The sequence below is a fragment of the Pinus tabuliformis genome, chromosome 4_2, assembly GCF_031772625.1.
Source record: "Pinus tabuliformis cultivar Carrire ecotype Pingquan chromosome 4_2, CPIR1, whole genome shotgun sequence".
Lineage (NCBI taxonomy): Eukaryota > Viridiplantae > Streptophyta > Pinopsida > Pinales > Pinaceae > Pinus > Pinus tabuliformis.
In genome coordinates, this window is record NC_142304.1 from 419122949 (window position 1) to 419142403 (window position 19455).

The window sequence follows — 19455 nt, forward strand, 5'->3', positions numbered from 1 at the left end:
TTCCATACTACAGACTTGAGGTTTCAACTCTCAAGATTATTGTTGGCTTGGAGGAACTTATATTCGGACTTCACTGTAAACTTTCCTACACTAGGTTCCCAAACATAACTATCTTGGATCTTTTTGTTTATAGGGGCAGCTCCAATCAGAGTGATCTTCATATCATCCCACTTTTTTTTCAATCTATTTGGAAGAGGTAGATCTTTCAGGCAGTCCAACTGTTTTGCTCCTAGTCTGAGATATCATAGAGAGAGATTATGTTTTTGTTATCCATGTAGACTTTCAAGGCTTTGTATTGCTGGCTTTGATTCAATGGAGCAGATCCCATAATTCTGTCTGTCCATATGGCAGTGTCTTTCCCATTCCCTGGGCTCTTCGATATATGGTCTTTGATTTGAGGGATGACTTTTTTAATGAGTCTCCATGCTTGAGTGCTTGGTCACTTTGAGATCAAATCAGTGAGCATATTTGAGTGCTCGCCATTGAGGTATTTTTTTAACAGTGCCTCAACCCACCAACTCCCTTTCTCAATTAACATTCACCAAACAAGCTTGAAGTCTAGAGCTTTATTTGTCAGGCTTGGAATTCTGATGGAGATACCTCCTTTTTCAAAAGGGAGAGTCACTTGGTCGCAGCAAACAAGGTTGAATTTTTTTGTGTCTTGTTTCCCTCCTTACCAGATGAATCATCTCATGATTAGCTCCATTTGTTTATGGATGCTGGTAGGAGCCAAAATTATAGCATACTGATAGATAGGTAGGGCTGAGAGAAGAGCTTTTATGAGAATAGTTATGCCCACTAGGTTTAAACACATCAGCCCCTAGCTTTGAAGTTTCCCTCTCATCTTTTCTATTAGTTTATTCCACACCTCAGACTTGACCCCTTCCTTTGCCAGAGGTAACCTGAGGTAAGTAAAGTGTCCCCATTTCTGCTCGGCTGGAATTTCAATAATTTGGGAAATCCTTTCCACTACATTTAATGAAACTTTCCAGGTATAAATTCTACACTTTTTGTTATTGATTAGCCCCCCTGAGACAGCAAGAAAGGCATTTAAGATTTTCTTAAACCTCCTAGAAATGATACTTGAGGCTCCTTCAATTAGGAGGGTATCATACGTAAAGAGAGAGTGATTGATTTCTTTAATCCCTCGAGCTATGCTGATGCGAGTTATTTCCCTTTTATTCCTTTGACTTTCAAGTTGAATACTTAATGTTTCCACCATAATGATAAAGAGGAAAGGGGAGAGTGGGCATCCTTGCCTCAATCCTCTGGTGCTGCGAAAGTAATGGCTAAGTCTTTCGTTAATCAGTGGATGTGTCCATGGATTTGAGATGCATTCCATTATAGTGTTGATGAACTTAATAGAGATTCTGAACTTTTGAATAACTGCCACTAAGTACTGATGACTGACTCTATCAAAGGCATTGGCCATATCCAACTTGATAACCATGCCTTTTTCATTTTGTTGAATACTGCTATGTATGGCTTCCTGTACAAGAATCACGTTGTCCGTTATTTCTCGTTTAGGAACAAAACCACCTTGGTTTTCAGAGATGAGACTGGCCAGGATGTTTTTTAGTCTATTTGCTAGAATTTTTGTAATGATTTTATAAGATGCATTACATAAAGAGATGGGTCTGAATCGGTCAAAAGAGAGAGGGTTTAGCTCCTTAGAGATGAGTGCCGTATGTGAGGTTTTGGTGTTTTCTCCCATCTTGTTTTTTTTTAACATTTTGAACCATTCTTACAAAGTCTTTCTTTATTATGTCCCAATGGGTCTTGTAAAAGGCAATGGTGAATCCATCAGGCCTGGGGGCTTTATCCGGATGCATGCTCCACGTTGCTTCTCTTATTTCCTCCTCTGTCACCTCCTTCTCTAGCTCACTGTTTTGCTGATCACTGATTTTACTATTAACTTATTGAAGGAATTCAACACTATCCAGTGGTTGTTCTTCTGCTGTTAGGAGGGTTTTGAAATATCTATGACCTGCTTCTTTGATTTCCTCCCTCTCATTTATTTCCTTCCCTTCAACTTGAATCTTGTCAATTTGGTTGCCCTCTCTTCTTAGCTTGAGATTATTGTGGAAAAAGGAAGTATTTCTATCTCCCGCTTTTAGCTAGAGACACCTGGATTTTTGTCTCAATTCCTCCTCCTCTTGTCTATTTTACCTATAAAGTTCCATAAATATTTCTTTCTTGTGAACATGTTCTTGCTTCGTTGCTTGCTGTTTTTCATTTTCTTGACTCCATTTTTCCAGATTCTTATGCAACTCAACTTTTTTGCTTTTCTCTTTTAGAGCGTTCTCTCTTGCCCAAATTTTTACTTTTCCTCTTAAATTTTTTAACTTGGATTCCAAAACGAAGTGAGGGGCACCTGTTACATAGAATTCCCAGTTGTCCTATATGATCTTGCTAAACTCATCCTTGTTGTCCCAATTTTTATTATATTTAAAAGGGATCGGCCCATGATTCTCCAATTTGTTTAAAATCAGAACCACGGGCTTGTGGTCGGAGGCTGTAGCATGTAAAATATTACTCTTGATGGATGAGAATCCTGTAGCTATGCTCTCTTGAATTAAGATCTTGTCTAGTATTTCTTTGATGTTTTGAGTTTCGGCTCTTTTATTGCTCCAAGTAAATTTCCCATTACATGGAGGAATGTCTAGGAGTTTGTGAGCTTCTATAATTTCTTCCAGAGCTCCCTTAGAAGGGTCATTGAGGTACTTCCCTCCCATATTTTTCTTCAATGTTCCGAATTAAATTTAGATTGCCTCTTAAAACCACCTTGTTTCTTTGGCATTCTTGCACTTCTTTCTTAACTCAGTCCCAGCATAGTGCTTTGTCCATGTAGTGATTTGAAGCGTAAATGTTTAACAAGGTATACTCTTCATTTTTGGTTTTATTTTTGAGATTCGTTTTGACCCACCAGTTGCTGAGTTTTTTACTAGTGAGATCCCACTTCTCTTTGTTCCATATCGTGCCAATACCTCCTGAAGCTCCAATGGAGTCTGTTGTTGTTCCTTCAAACCTTTTTTGTTTCTTCATTAATTTTTGGAATTCTTGACTGGCCACTTTGGTCTCTTGGATCATGAAAATATCTGGTTATTCCTGCCTTATTAAATCTTAGGCTGCGTTGATTTTTAGAGAGGAGCCCAAACCCCTACTATTCCAAGAGACCAAAATCATTATTACTTGATTTTTGGTGAGCCCCGACCTTCTCCTTCTACTTTTCCCCACTTCTTTTTTGTTTAGCCAGCAAAGAGTCCATTTGTTGTTGGGTACCTGTCGCCATTTCTTTTGTTGTTGCCTCATCTCTAATCTCTTTATTCGATTTCCTCCCTGCTATTTTTGGCTGCTTTGAAGTTTTGTTGGATTCTTTGACTTTGTTTCTTGTGAGAATTTGATCTAGGGTGGGTGGAGGGGATGGGAAGTTATGTATGGGGGATTGAATGACAGCTAAAGTTTTGTCTTGAGTAGGAGAATGAGGGGATTATGGTTCTTCTTCTTCCAAGGTTTCAAAAGGGTTAGATGTCGAGGGTATTGGCTGGACCATGTTAAGGGGAGGAGTGGGGATTGCAACATTGTCTTCAAGGGGCTATTTGGGGTTTGGACCAGATTGTTTATTGTTGGTTTTCATTCTCTTAACTTGTTCCTAGGTGCCTTCATTTGATTCTACATTCTCAACAGTTTCAGTTTCTTTTAGTTTGTTACATCTATTTGCAAAATGACTGTATTCATGGCATACCTTGTATTTGAACGAGATTTTAACGTAGTCCAGCTACTAGATGTGATTCCACTAGTCCACCTTGATCTTTATTGCCTACGGAAGGCCTTCCCCAAATCCACTTCTACACAGATCCTAGCGCAAGCATGCATATTTTCCTTTGGTTCGCATTTGTCAATGTATTTGCGGACTGCATTTCCGATCACTTTGACCGATTCATCTCCCTAGCAATGTAGTGGGAGATGAGGCAATATGACCCAGACCATCACAACGTTTGGGATGTCCATCTCTGGATCGAAATCTGGGGACCATCTATTCAAGTATAGTCCTCTTGAATCCATAAAATATGGTCTGCTACTGAATATTAGGTTTCGATCTTCTTTGGTTTCGAAGAGGAACATGTAATATCCTCTGCCACAAAATCTTATCATTATTTTTCCTTGGATATTGGAGCTCCATTTGTGCTCCACCCACTTCTGAACCGCTCTGGGGGAGGGCCATAGTCCAGTGAATTGACCTACCAATCCTCTTTTAGATAGTGAAATAACAGCTTTCCTAGGTAGACTTGGAGGTAAAGAGATTTCCGGAATATCTGCCAATTTTTTGATAAATTTAGTTGCTGTTGGCTTTATTTTTGGTGCACCATTCTCTGAGATTAAAGAGGCAAAGGCTGCTACTTGTTTCTCAAGGCCTTGCTGATGGTGTGAATCGCTCCCTTCCATGAGGGGTGAATGATGGGGAGGGTCTGCAGCAGAGCTACTAGGAGGGGAGAGGTAGAGCCTAGACACGCGGGAATACCAGAGGACAGACGGGGGAGGCCTAGCAGCAGGAGCTGCCAAGCAGAGGAGCTACAAGAGGTAGTGGAATCAGGGGAGCAGAGCTAGGTCAAAGCATGCGCACAAATCAACATGCAAATCGACCTCGGTGATCAAGGAATTCATAAAATACAACATAGCATTGTGATATTATAATTTTAAGATTTTATGTAACTTTTATTTTTATTTCTAAATATATTAGATTATGTTAATTACATATTTTAATTCAGAGTTTGGATGAGTTTCAAATTAAAAGATTTAGATTCTCATGATTTTCGATTTCTATAGTATGTAAATGTTTATTTAATATAAATTCATAATATGTTTTCAAAATGTTTATCATTTTGATATTATAATTTTAAGATTTTATGTAGCTTTTATTTTTATTTGCAAATATATTAGATTATGTTAATTACATATTTTAATTCGAAGTTGGAATGAATTTCAAATTAAAGATTTAGATTCTCATGATTTCTGATTTCTATAGTTTGTAAATGTTTATTATATATAAATTTGTGATATATATGGGAAATGTTTATAATTATATTATTATAAGGTTTTCTAAAATAATTATATAAATGTTATTCTTTTAAGATATAATAAAAAATTTCTAATTGATATTAACCAATAAAAAATAATAATAACAAAAAAAAATTGGCCACAAAAAATATTTTAATTTTATTTTCAATTAACATATTCTTTAATATTTTTAATACACTCTAGTAAAAAATCGTGAATTGTTTTAAAGAAACTAATATAGCTACACATGACTTGCTCTAGTGGTTTCAAATTAAGAGGTGGTGAAGGGGGACGTCCTCGATTTGATCTCAATCGTTCATCTTTTAGTGAGTTGTTTCTGGAAACCATTAAACATGGCACTCGCCTCTTGGTTAAATTCCAATGAGATAGAACCCCTGACTTTGTCGATTTGGGATTGGTTCTAAGTGTTAGACAATCTACCATTAAATGAACACAAGGTAACTTAAACTTCAACGTTGAAACGCTATTTGTACCATGTAATACACTTCCACTATTTTCTTTAGATGATGAGGTATATGTTGTCAAACTTTGCTCTACATTTGAATCAACGTTTTCTGCATCAACTTTACCACTTAATTCTTACTCAATCGTAGCTCCTTAAGGACTCGATGGTATTGGATTTGCCACTCTTTCTCAGTGGCTTTGTGACCTTGGATGGTCTCCTTCAACTTGTTGCATTTTTTTCATCCCCTTCCTGATCTTTTGGAATAATTTGAGCAATGAAACAATGAACTATTGGATTTATAACCATGCCACAAGGTTGCATGTTAGGTTCAAGAACCTCTTTGTTAGTCTACATCAAACAAGGTGTATTCGTTGCAGAAAGAATTCCACGATTTTTAATATGGGACACCAACTTGTGATGAGTTTTGGAAGGAGAAAAGATTGATTTTAATGACATTGAAACTCAAAAACTAGTGTCTTCTCAATCAATTTAATTTTCTATTAGAAATTAAGAGGTGGGAAGGGGATTGCAGGTTCCCCACTTTGGTATCAATGGTTCATCTTCTACTGAGTTTTTTGGGAAACCATGAAAAACAATACCCACCTCTTCGTTAAATTTCAATGGGATAGAACCACCAAAATTTGTCAATTTGGGATTGGTATCAAGTGTTATACAATCTATCGCCAAATGAACACAAGGTTTAACCTTTAATACAGTGTGTAACTTTGACTTCAATGTTGAAATCCTATTTGTATCTGGTAATGCACTTCCACTATTTTCTTTAGTTGATGAGGTATGTGTTGTCAAACTTTGCTCTACATTTGAATCAACATTTTATGCATCTACTTTACCACTTCAATTCTTACTCAATCCTTAGCTCCTCAAGGACTTGATGGTACCAGATTCACCACTCTTTCTTAGCGCTTTTGTGACCTCAGATGATATCTTTGAAGTTGCTACACCTTTTTCATCCCATTCCTGATCTTTGAGAAGAATTTGAGCAATGAAACAAAAAACTATTGGACTTATAACCCTCCTACTAGGTTGCATGTTAAGTTAAAGAATATTTCCAAAAACTTACATCAAACGAGTTGCATTCATCGCAGAAAGAATTGCAAGATTTCTAATAGGGAACAACTACTTGTAATCAGTTCTTGAAGGAGACAAGATTTATTTAAATGGTGTTGAAACATAAAATCTTGCCTCTTCTCAACCAATTTAATTTTCTATTATATATTAATTAAAAATGTAGCAATGCCCTGATTGGGGTGCGATCTAGCTAGGGATCCACATATATATTGTAGACATGTTCAATCGATTTATGTAAGGTGTGATGGGTGGCCTCTCTCACACCTCACACAAATCATCACATTAATGCAATGGACGATCGTAACCCCCAGTAGATCCACAACGTGAGGTTTGGCAGCACCTTAAATCTCCAGGTGGTGGGAGTGGGGGAATAAATGAACCCATATGTCTATCATTTAATCTGGTGTTACAAGTATCTTTGGAGGTCTAAGACAACATTTTTCTGGTTCGAGGAGCCTGGAGTGCGAGGAGGAAACTCTATTGCAGTTGAGCTTGGCAAGTGAATGGTGAAATTGGTCTAGTATGTTCTTATACTTATCCTTTTCCCTGTGTTGGGGGCTGACATTGGTTGTGCACTTTGCAGGTGGAGAGGAAAAGGAACAATGCGGAATTGGAATTTTTTTGTGATAGCATGTAAAAGCTTTCTCAACTATTTTATGTCGATCTTCGTCTTTTGTGGCACTCTGTTATCTTGTATGGGAATGTTTCATGGGCTATGGGTCTTAATTACTCTATTCACTTTGCATGTTGAATGTGAGCTCCATAATTTAGAGTTTCAGTTCAAATGGATAACCATGTGGAATGAAAGGGTAAAGGAATTTTTGTGAGGCTGGGTCTTTAGACTCTAGGCTAAGGAGTGCAGGGCGGTGTTGTTACAACTCTTAAGGCACCTCACACTCTGGGTTGGTTCAATTTTTCCTTTGAGTATTTGTTGGGGTTGTCAATTCATGATGTGGTGTAGTGTAGAAAGGTGATGCCCATGTTCTTCAGTCCTTCTCTTAGTTCCAAGTATAACTTTGATTATTTGTTTCTTTTATGTCTTGGTGTTAACCAGGTATGCGTAAGACACTTCTCCCTCCAGCCTCTGCATGGTGTGTTGGGTCTCGAGCGATGGTAGGTTCTGGTAGGTTGAAGGGCAGTCTAACATCTTCCATCATGGTGTACCTCTATGTGCGGAGACAGTGGCCATAAAAATTAAGTTGGAAAGGGTAAATAAAGAGGTTCGACTTCTTGCAAGCCTTCATGCCAACATAGTAGAAAATCAGATACCCAGATCCTACAAAACATTATCCACGCCTATCACGAGGGGACTCAAACCTAGGTGAAGCATCTGATCTCGACCTGGGAGGTAGAATTAAATCAAAAGGGTGAGACAGGGCTTCCAATGGAGAATTGGATTAGTCTAATCCGTGACCTTGGTCATGCCTATGGATGCCTCACTATATATAAACAATTTGTACACCTTTTCTAGGTAATGAAAAGCATTGTTGCAAAAAACTATGACATCCGCTTTCACAATTTTTGTGAATACGGATCTTGGTATTAATGAGATTTGGAAATAACTTCAGTTGATTCAACACCATGTACAGTAGTAGAAGGCTCACCTAGGCCATATTTAGCACCACATAACTTGTTTTCCTCAATCGTAACTACTAGGCTCAAGTGAAAAGGATCTCGCTTTGGTGGAGTCGTCAGATGAGTAGATGATAGAAGGTTCCTATCTAATATCATTTTTTATTATGTTTTGTTGTATATGTTAGGTAGCATTTATTTTTATAGTTATATGGTTAGTAGATGGTTTCTAGACTATAAGTCCTATAAGGCTTTAGTAGATAGTTTCCCACTGGGCAGGTTGAGGCCAATGAACAATTCTTATGATTATAACTTGCTTGATTATTTAAATGAATGAATTAAAAGGTGCCTCCAAGCTTACAAAAAAAAATTAAAAAAACAACAGTAGTATTTGTTGAGATTGAATATAGAACTTGTTTTCTTGATTGCGTTTTTGCTAATCTAAAATGCCTTCGCCAATACATCCTCAGGAATAGGGGGAGTTGAACCAAACAAGGATAACGGAAGCACTTGAAAACTTGGTAGATTGTTGTTAAATGCAGTGATGGTCACAACAGAGGAAATCCCAATGTTGTACTGAAAATGCACTAAACCCCTCAGAAAAACAAACACATCTTCTTTCTCTGACTTATGAGAAAAAAAAATAGTGTTAGTGGTGATGAAACCAACCAAAATGGTTCCCTCCACCATAAACAAAATCTTCGGCACATGTACATGGATAAAAATAAATTGAGAGGTAAGACATGTTTACAAAGATTACACAAAAAATACAAATATCTATTACAATTTTACATTCGATTAAAATACAATTATATAGTTCAACTTAGATCCTACTACTTCTAACCTCAGAGATAGAATTTGAGAAAATCTCTCATCTACCTCCTACAAACCTAAAAATAATTCCAAACTTAGCATGGAAGTCATGGAAGAATTATTATTTCCAAGTCCCTCCTTGAATGTTTTCATGGAAAACATAGAGAAACACACATTACAACAATAAGAATGTTTTTTGTCTGATTGTTCTTCATAGACACTCACATCCACTCTCGAATCTTGCAAACACCACTCTTTCTTCACCACCACATATTTTAGTTGTCACTTGACCTCCATTTAAAACGTAACTTCCTCTTACAATTGTTAATGAACTTTTCAAGATCAATAATACCGACATCTCGGCTCATTGGGGCTTCTACGATAAGAGTTTTCAAGTAATGAACATCCTATTGACCAACCACCATTTGTCGTATATTTTCTTTTGGTTATCCACGAGTTGCTTGGAGGGAGGTATGGATATTGAATGTGTGCAAAAGTGGACCAAACAACTTGACCTTACTAACACATGAGAATTGATGTTCTGAACACCATAAATTCCATTTTAAGAATCACCAATTGTTTTTACAACAAGAATTAAAATGGAATAAAAAACTAATTAACAAAAATATCTCAAAAAAAAAAAACTCAATTATCGTGAAACTATCATTTGCCACCATTCCCTTCCTTAGCACAAGTCAAGGGTTGTTCATCTTGTTGAATATTTATCTTGGAGTTTTCCTTATTCATGCGGAAACTATTAGAGAGGTCAATATTAACAATATATTACTCACATATTGAGTTGACCAGTCATAATATATTTGTATACAAACTCCAAAGAAATATCAAAATCATATGAGGCCAATAGCTTGAATCAGAGGGGCTGAAGAAGAAATAGAGAATGGAAATGACATCAATGTCACAGGGCTATCCAATCCTCCATTTTAACAAAAGCATCAGAATTAGTGAGGGGAAGTTGAAAAGAAAACTGAAACTGGGAAGGAATCGTTTCTATGATAGTCCCAGGCAGACAGAGTCAGTAGAGTTTGAAGCAGATAGTGGATAGGCATAGCGTTCAAGTCGAGATAGTGATAGTTCCAGGGAGGTAGTAGTAGTTCCAAGCAACATTCCTGGATTTTTAGCCAATGGTGAGGAAATTCTTCAAACAAAATCCCTAGGATTCCAAGCAACAGACAGACACAACATCCAAGATGATTTTTGGTTCTAGTGAGAAGCACATCTCAAATCCACATCTCTCTGTTTAGATAATTTGTTTCTGTACATTACTTGAGTTTTAAATTGAAAAAAAAAGTGAAAAAATTTCAAACCTCGGTCACTTAAACCTTTGTTTAACTACTTTCAACTGACAAGGAAATTGGTAAGATAACCTAGTAAGGGGGTAAAGGGACTAATACGGAAAAAATGTAGGTTTTGGTGGAGACTAAATACCTAGGAAAAATAGAGATAAAAAAAAGAAATTCCGAACATGTGGGATGTGGCATGTGGTCATCAAATTCAAATACTAAGTTTAGTACTAAGGAGGCTTCTAGATGAATGTTGGTGCACACCTTGGAATAACAATCTCCAAATCTCAAGAGGCGTTAGGGAGCCCTATTCCAAAACTATTGTAGAGAATCTAAGTGGGAACTGGAATCCCTATCTCCCAAAGTTTTCTCAAGCCAACGCATTGACATAAATGAGATATTGATCTTTGTGAATGCAAAGTAGTACAAGGGGATTTTACAGTGCAACCAAACAAAAAACATGAGATGATCATAGATAAAGGAAACTCACCTGGATATTACCAAAATAGCTAAAAACAATACAATTGTAATTTCCAAAATTCATTTGTTAGTAGAAGAGTAGGAAAATAAAGATATGGATATTAGCAAAAATAAAGAGGTCATATCAAAAAAAGATGAACCTAGGCCAAAGAAAAGTGAAAGTGAAGTTATTCCAACAAACAAAGAAGAGAACAGTGTGTACACATATATGCCCAAAACCACTCCATTGTTTTGATCGTCAAAGTTCTATGTAAGTGAACTCATGAGCATGAAAAACAAAATTGAGTATATTGAGTTAAAGGGGCATCATGAAGATCTCAAATTAAAAGAAATTTTGGAAACTAGTCAGAAATTTGAAAGGGGAAACAAGGTTCTCAAAGGGAAGGTAATAAGCTTACAAAAAAATATGGAAAGAGGGTTGCAAGAGTTGATCATGTTGAAATAGGAGTTAGAGAAAACAAAGGAAATAGAGGATAAAGACGAGGGGAAAAGGAAAATTGGAAGAACAAATTACATGGAAGAGTTTCAATCAACAGTTGTAAACATGGAAATGAGAGAAAACAAACTAAAGAAACAAATAGAAGAATCTAAATCTTGGGCTCAAGTGGTAAAGGAACCATTGGTTGAGAAAAAAGAAACCATTGAGAGATAAATTAAGAGGTGAATAAGAGAAGAAAAATATAGGTTAGAGAAGGCCACAAATGTCAACATAAAAGGCCTAAAAGATTATGGAGAAAAAGAAAGAACAAATATTTTAGCAAGGGATTTTCTGAAGGACAAGTTTAATTGGATGAGTTATATTCAACAAACAAATAAGATTGGTAGGAAAACATAAAATGGAAGGGATAGACATGCTAGAGTCTCATTAATGAGTATAGAAGACAATATGGCCCAAATCATCAAAGGGATCTTCAACAACATCACACAAGGAAATTTTCCAGTTGAATGGACAAAAATTGTTGCTATCCCTCTTTACAAAAGTGTAGACACCAATATTCCCTCTAATTATCACACTATTATGGTCAATCCTCTACTTGGAAAATTGTTTGGGAGCATGATGGAGGGTAGAATTAGCAGGTGGGAAAAAAATAGGGTAAAAGAGAAAAAAGACAAGTTGTTTTTAGGCCAAGGCACTCTATTATTAATCATTGCATCACTCTTAGGAACTTCAATGAGAAAGTATTGGAAATTCAAGGTGGGGAAGCCTTTTGTTGCTTTGTTGATTTCAAAAAATATTTTGACATTGTTCCTAGGGATAAACTTTGGAGAATAATGGAAGATCTTGAAATCCCAAGTGAATATAGAGCTTTTATCTATAAACTGTATGAGAAGGTTAGTGCTAAAATAAGAACTAAAGAGGGATTTTCGAAATTATTTGGTATTAACATTGGGGTCAAGCAAGGGTTCCCCCTTTCCCCCTCTATTTGGTTTATGTATTGATAAGATAGAACAATGGCTACGCAACACCAGTGGAGGGTATTCAACTAGTAGGTTATGTGGTGAAGCTAATTTTGTATGCTAATGATCTTACTCTAATTGCAAAATCTGCTCATGGTTTGAGAGATTATTTGAAGGCCTTATATATTTTTTGTGAAGAGGTTGAGATGCAAATAAACATTAGAAAAATAAAGTCATTATCTTCTCTTTGAAGAGGAAAAATCAAGATGTTAGCTTTATATTTGAGGAATAATCCTTGGAGATAGTGGAACAATACAAGTACCCAGGAATTATTTTTTAGAACAGAATAAGTTGGGAGACATGCATACCTAAAAGGATCCAAGGGGGATGGAGAGATCCTTACCTTCTTCGGAAAAGATGTAGGAAAGTAGAATTACAGGACTGGAAAACCAAGAAAGCTATTATTAGAGTGTGCCCTACCCCGATTATCCTCTATGGATGTGAAGTTTGGGGGAGAATCATGTCAAATCACACGTGGATACGGGTAGAAAGAATTCGAAATAACTTAATCATTAGTAACCTCAAAGTCATGTCAATGGTCCCATATGAGATATTGTTAGCTCAGGATGGAACGTTTCTGATGGAGGCTTCAACAATCATTGTTTTGTGGTGTAGCAGCTACAACCACCTTCCAAAATTTTTCCTTCACTTTGTTTTGGAGCCTCCCTCCTAAAAATCTTAGCAGCATGTATTGCACTACTTAGGTACTTATGTTTCATTCAAGTTTGTATTTCACATTGTAGATTGTCTTTGCTTACTTGTTCTATCAACCAACCACAAGTTGACCTCGTGACTTTGTTTACATATGTTTCTTGTATTGTCTTGGAAAACTATGCAATCCTACAAGGAAAAAAGCCTTGCTCTTAGGAATTGCACAGAGAAGCCTGACAGTCAACCCTACTCTCTAGAAATGCGTGGAGCAGTCTGGCAAATAACCTTCCTCAAAGAAATTGTGTTGAACATCCTGAAATTGGGCTTTGGCTCATAAATTTCATAGACCCATCTAACATCTTGTCTTCAGTTAGGAAATTGTGCAAAGCATGAGAGGAAGCTAGAGCCATTCATGCCAAGAATTACGCAGAAGCATTCCCTCAGCTGTTGTCTGATGCATGTGCTGAAAAGTTGCCTATTTCCCTCCAGAACTTTGCAATATTCCAATGCATGCATGGCATCTTTTACTAAAAAAATAAAAAAAGAAAAAGAGAAGAAAAACATCCCTAGAAAATAGGGACCTATTTTTAGCACTATGAGTTACATGCAAGTTGATTTTAGAAATTTTCTGCCAAGTGTCCCTTTTCCCTAGATTTGTGGCATGTGCGTCATAAACCCTAAATATACCAAATCTATTAATGGATTCCCGAGAGCCCATTATACACATTCAATCTTGGAGCTTTGGCATTCCCATGGCATATAGGAACCTTTAGCACAATCGACACAACTCTTTCGGGTAAGTTTTTCTTTTCAAGTCTTTTGTTTCTTTTTTTGATGCTTTTATTTCCCGAGCTTGTGTGAGTGTTGTTTTGCATGTTTCACTGAATAAAATCTAGCGCTTTAGTTTGTTTTAACTTGTAGAACTTTTTTTTCAAGTTTTTCATTGTCTTTCTTAAGCGTCACATGCATAATATTATTTTTGCACTAACGATCATCGTTACGGTGACCCTCTCCACCAGCTTCGTTGTTCATCTCTTTGACTGATTCCTACATTAGCTTTGATTGCATGCATGATCATTCACTCCTATCTACACCATCCCTCTCTCATGCATTCATAACTACTCATTTTCAAGTTTCCCTTAGGCATATCTCAGCTACCTTGGCTCAGATTTTGTTTTGCGCGGCATGCACTATGCATTCCCAAAACTCAAGGATTTTCCTTGGCTCCAAGAATTATGCAGAGGATGCCTACCACTAGACTCTAGCTGTGCTCTACGGATTTCTGGGAGACATTTCCCAGTCTTACCCACTAGGATTGCCCAATGCCTAGTCCCAGCGAGTAGTCAAGTCAGACTGAACTGCACATTATGCAGTTCCATTCCATAATCAACCCAGCTAGACCGTGCTATGTATAGTTCCAATCAGTAGCAAGTCTCACTGGTAGCTCATACTGCGCAATGCGTAGTTCCAACTAACAGTCTCCCAACTCCTAAGATTAACTACTGTGTAATCTTTCCTAGCAAGCACTCAGTTTATTGAATGATCTATGCTTGAAGTTCTTTGTGTTTTTTAACTAAAATTTTCTTTTCATGACTGTCCGCTCTATCTCTACGTTCATCAGTTTTTGAGCAGTCTCTCAACAATACAGGCATCATGGTTTTGAGAAGAGCTAGATCAACGGACATTGTAGAGAGAAGCATTGGAGACATGGTTGAATAGGTTATGATGAACTTGCCCATCTATGAAAACACACAGTTGTTTGTAGAGAAGGACATGAAGATAACATGGTAAGAAATAAAGGACATATTTGTAGGCACTTTCAAGGAAGATCTGGAAGATCAAGAAGTCTATGTCAACATTCAAAAGTCAGGGACGTACAGGGTTGCATGGAGGTACCACACCTTCCCGTGCATGGATATCATTCACTGGGTTATCTCACATACTGATCATGAGATGATGATATTGATCAGCACCAGCAGGACATAGCTTTCCACCCTCAAGAAGGAAAACTATGATCACATGTATCACTTGCCACAACCGGTGAACTACATGGATGCGTTGTTCTCCACTCCCAACATAAATTTAAATTATAGAGACATCATGAAGCGCTGAGTAAAGGATCCACTAAAATTCATGATGACACCCAACCAGGTCTACAAGATGAAGTCACTCAAGAAGGATATAAGACGATGTCACTCAAGAAGGCTTACCAACTCCTAGTCATCTTTGCATGTCACTTGTGTGGCCAAGAGAGGATGTAGACCTTCTTGCAAAGTTGGGTTGTTAAGTTAAAATGAAGGAAGGCCTTTCAATTGTTTAGACATGTTGGATCTTCAGTTGAAAGTGCATGTGTCAAATGTCTAAGGATGTACAAGCAAGATTGTATATGTCTGTGTACCTAATTCATGAAACATGTTCCCAACAACAGTTTCCTGGCATGGGTTGGACATGGACACCATCAAAGGAAGTTGTGAATGTTTATTGCAAAGTTCTCTCTGAATGCAGTTATTGAGGAGCCACGACGAGGTTCTCTGACCACTTCACTGCCCCACTGTACAAGATGATATTTAAGTGGGATCCATGTTGCATGTCCAAGGAAGCGATGTAGGCATTGCTCAACATTGTAGATTGGTATGCCTCACGTGTTGGCACATTCATCGGGATGTTTGGTGCAAAGAAGCCTCTGCATGACCTAGCAAGGTTTTCCACTGACAAGCTGGTCATGCAACATGTTGCACACCACATCTCCACAGGGTTATTAGTAGCACTGCATAGGAGGAAAAAGGCACCATGGCCCACTCTTCCTTTGCGTATTGGGTTGTATGAGATTTGTACCATGAAAAATGTAGATGTTGAGACTGAGGACTTGAAGAAGTTCAGGTTTAGAACCCATAGTTTCAATCTATATGATCCTCACTACATATGCAAGAACCGTTATGTGAAGGTGTACTTCCCATGGGTCCACATGGCATTCCATTAGCTAGAGGAAGATCCTTGGAGGTATTCCTATAACACCTCTAGGCTCAATGAACCAGTCAGCATGGTTGTATAATGGAAAGTGGCAACACAAGCATTAACACCACTAGAAGCAACAACAATAACAATAGTGTGTGTAAAATCGACATAAGACAAAGGAAAGTGGCATATTTCCAAGAGCACAGAGGTTGAGAAGAGCTAAAATTTCAAAGAAGGTCCACTTGTTGAGAGAGTAGCTTTGTAGATAGATGTGAAGAGGAAATAATGTGAAGGGAGAGTAGTGGAAAGAAAGAGGGAGAAGTAAATATTGAAAGAAGAAAACAGGAATTTGCAGGAAACAGAGAAGAAGTTGAAAGAAGAACAAGAGCTGAGGAGAGAAACAGAAAAAAGGCAGAAACATGAATAGGAAGAAGCAAAAGACACACTGACAGAGCAAAATGTGTAGATACAAGCTGAGATAGCAAAGCAACTAGCAGATGATGAACAGGGTGAGCAAGTGCAGGTTCACGAACTTGGTCAACAAGTTGAGTAGTTCGCTAAGGAAAGAAACATGGAGATGGAACAAGAGCTAGAGAAACAAGACATCGATCTCATGCCGAGGGCATCCGAGGTCGTACCATAGTCTCTCCCACCTCCAGAACAAAAATTAGTAATGAGCGAACAAGGATAAGTTGTTCCCATTGATGATGATCTAGAGACGGATGTGTATAATATAGAATTCAAAGAGGCACAACAGAGGATTATACAAGCACAATGAAAGAAACCCCTAGATCATCATACATCACCTGTGCACATAGAAGAAAGGGTGATTGTACTAGATGTTAGAAGACATCTAGTTTCCATGGCTAATGCTTCTAAGGCTTATGGAGAAGCCACGAGTTCAATGGTCAAGTCCTTGATAACAAAGAATGATCGAATGGCAAAGGACTTACAAGAGGCCAGGCAGAGAACAAACAAGTCTACAGGATCCACCATGACAGAGATGAAGAAGGAAATAGTGGCAGAGATATAAACTTTAGAGGCCACCATGTGGAAAGTGTATATAAGATTTGTCAGCATGCACAAAGTGGTTATCCATTTATACAGTTTTCAGTGGCAGTGCACGCAAATAGCCTAAACTCACAAATAATTTCACACTGCTATTGTTCACATGCAATAATGTATAGCGAGGTAGAAGGGAGCCCCGCTTTACTTGCACAACAGGATGAAGCCGTAAGCTAAGCTAGACAAAGCATAGATTCAAATGTTGATCCAGAACTATGAGCAACTCCCTGTGCTCATCATTAGCATTGAGGCTTCCTTTGCATGGTTGTTTAGGAGTTTGGATGTCATAGTACGAATGTACAAGATGTTGGAAATAATACTGATAGGGGGGTTGAATTAGTATTATCAGATCAATAATTTAATTTTCAAAACTGATTTGTATACTCTACTTCAGCTCAGTGAACTAGCATGTATACACGACTGTACTTAATGCAACCAACATATATGTAGAGATATTTTGACTTACCCAAATTATCATGTATTGAACTTTAATCAATGTATCATGAATTCATTAGACAATGCAGTAAAAATAGATTAAAGCAATACACATAAGAAACACACATGAGCACTAAGATATAAGGTAAAAGCCTGATGTGGGTGAAAACCACCTGCTGCAATCACTCTATCTTCTTTTAATAAGAAAATTATGTTTACAGTTTTTGTACTAGTGCAGTCTTATAGCAGTATGCAGGCTTCTACGTACAAAAGGCTACAACATTCTCTCATTCTCCAGGTTTTACTAGAAGGGAGCTACAACCCCCTAGCTCTTGTAGTAGCCGATGTGTTTACTAGCACATAGGCACTAACCTACAGAAGGCTATGACCTTCTCCTTTCTTCTAGGGACCGCATTTCATAAATTTTCAGACTGGATCCATCAACAACATCATATCAAATATATCTGCATCAACCAATCACCTTTTGAACCAAACACAACTGAATCAATCAATCACTTTGACAACCCATAAATCTAATCATTCAGATTATTGTCACCAGAATATAGTAACCAGAACCCAAGCCAGAACCTAGAACACTACAACAGCAAACATCAACAACTAAAACATATTTTATAAGGTATATGCTACTTCCATGTGTCGAACATGTGTGCATACGTGCTTTCCTAGACATGAACCAATGTACAAATATGCAAATCAAATTTATGATGTATACACTGCTTTCGTATGCAGAACCAACGTGTATACACTACTTTTCTAAAGTGAACTTGCGTATAGATCTGTAAATGATGATTTAATCATTACAGCTATTTCAGACTACAGTCATACCTAGATCATCATATTTACAGACTACAACGTGCGCAAGATATTCAGATACATGAACAAACCATATAAAGATAATTCACTTCAACCCTTAAGATCCTAATAAAACAATAGATCTTATCCTTCATCAAACGCTAAGGTTCATTCTTGGTTCTGATCGAGCACAACACCATAACCCAATAACCTACATACTAGATCTCACACTTCATTAGATATTCAATGCTTTTGTATCATGGCCTAATCATCTTCGCCTCCTTTTATAGTTTTAGGCCTTTCTCAATACCATGGGCCAAAACCACTTAGGACCAATACCTTGGATCAAATAGCTAGTGTCAACACCTCAGACCAAATACCATGGACTAATACCATGGATCAAAATACCATGGACCAAATACTTCGGACCAAGAACTTAGTTTTCCAAGGCATGCACACTTTTCCTTTAGTGAAAGTGCGTGTGTATGTATACGTGGCTTATATACAGTGAACCGCATGTATACGCGGCTTGGCCAATGGTGATCATGATTATACCTCTCTTTCTTCATTCTGGTAGTTTGATTTGTAACCCTTTGCTATTAACTTGGTATACTATGATCTTTCATTTGAGTGAGTTGCCTTTTGAACTGATTCCTTGAAGCTGCCCTGCATTTCATCACATCTATAAACACTACTGTCATGCATTCTGTCACATCTAATATCTCTTCTGTAGATGCATCTAGTTACCATATACAAGTGAATTGTTCTGCTATAAGTAGGTTGCCATCAAGTACAACACATACATCATAATGGCAACAATCGCCCCCTTTGGACTTGATGGCAACAACAACCACTCATTCTCCCCCTTCGACATCAAGGGTAAAGGGTCATGCTCCCCCTGAGTGCATGCTGAAATCTCTGATATGCTGAAGTGTGTTGATTGAGCTCCCATGATCGATTCCATGCTCCCCCCTGAGCATAAGCAAAGTTTGCACAAAAATATGTTCTAAAAGAAGAACATGACTCTATACATACATCACAAATGACCTCCTATCATCAATGAATTATACATACATCCATCTCCCAACCAAGTGGGGATATACCAAATTTGACTCAACCACCCAACTAAGTGTGGATATATAATTGTTTATACATTGCGAAACACAAACATTACATCAGCCATCCCATGCATAGTGGGGTTACAAATTAGGTATTTTCATGACCTTTACATTAAAAGATGTACATGACTTATATAACAGAGACCAAATATCTAAAACAAGACCATGATAGTCATCAGCA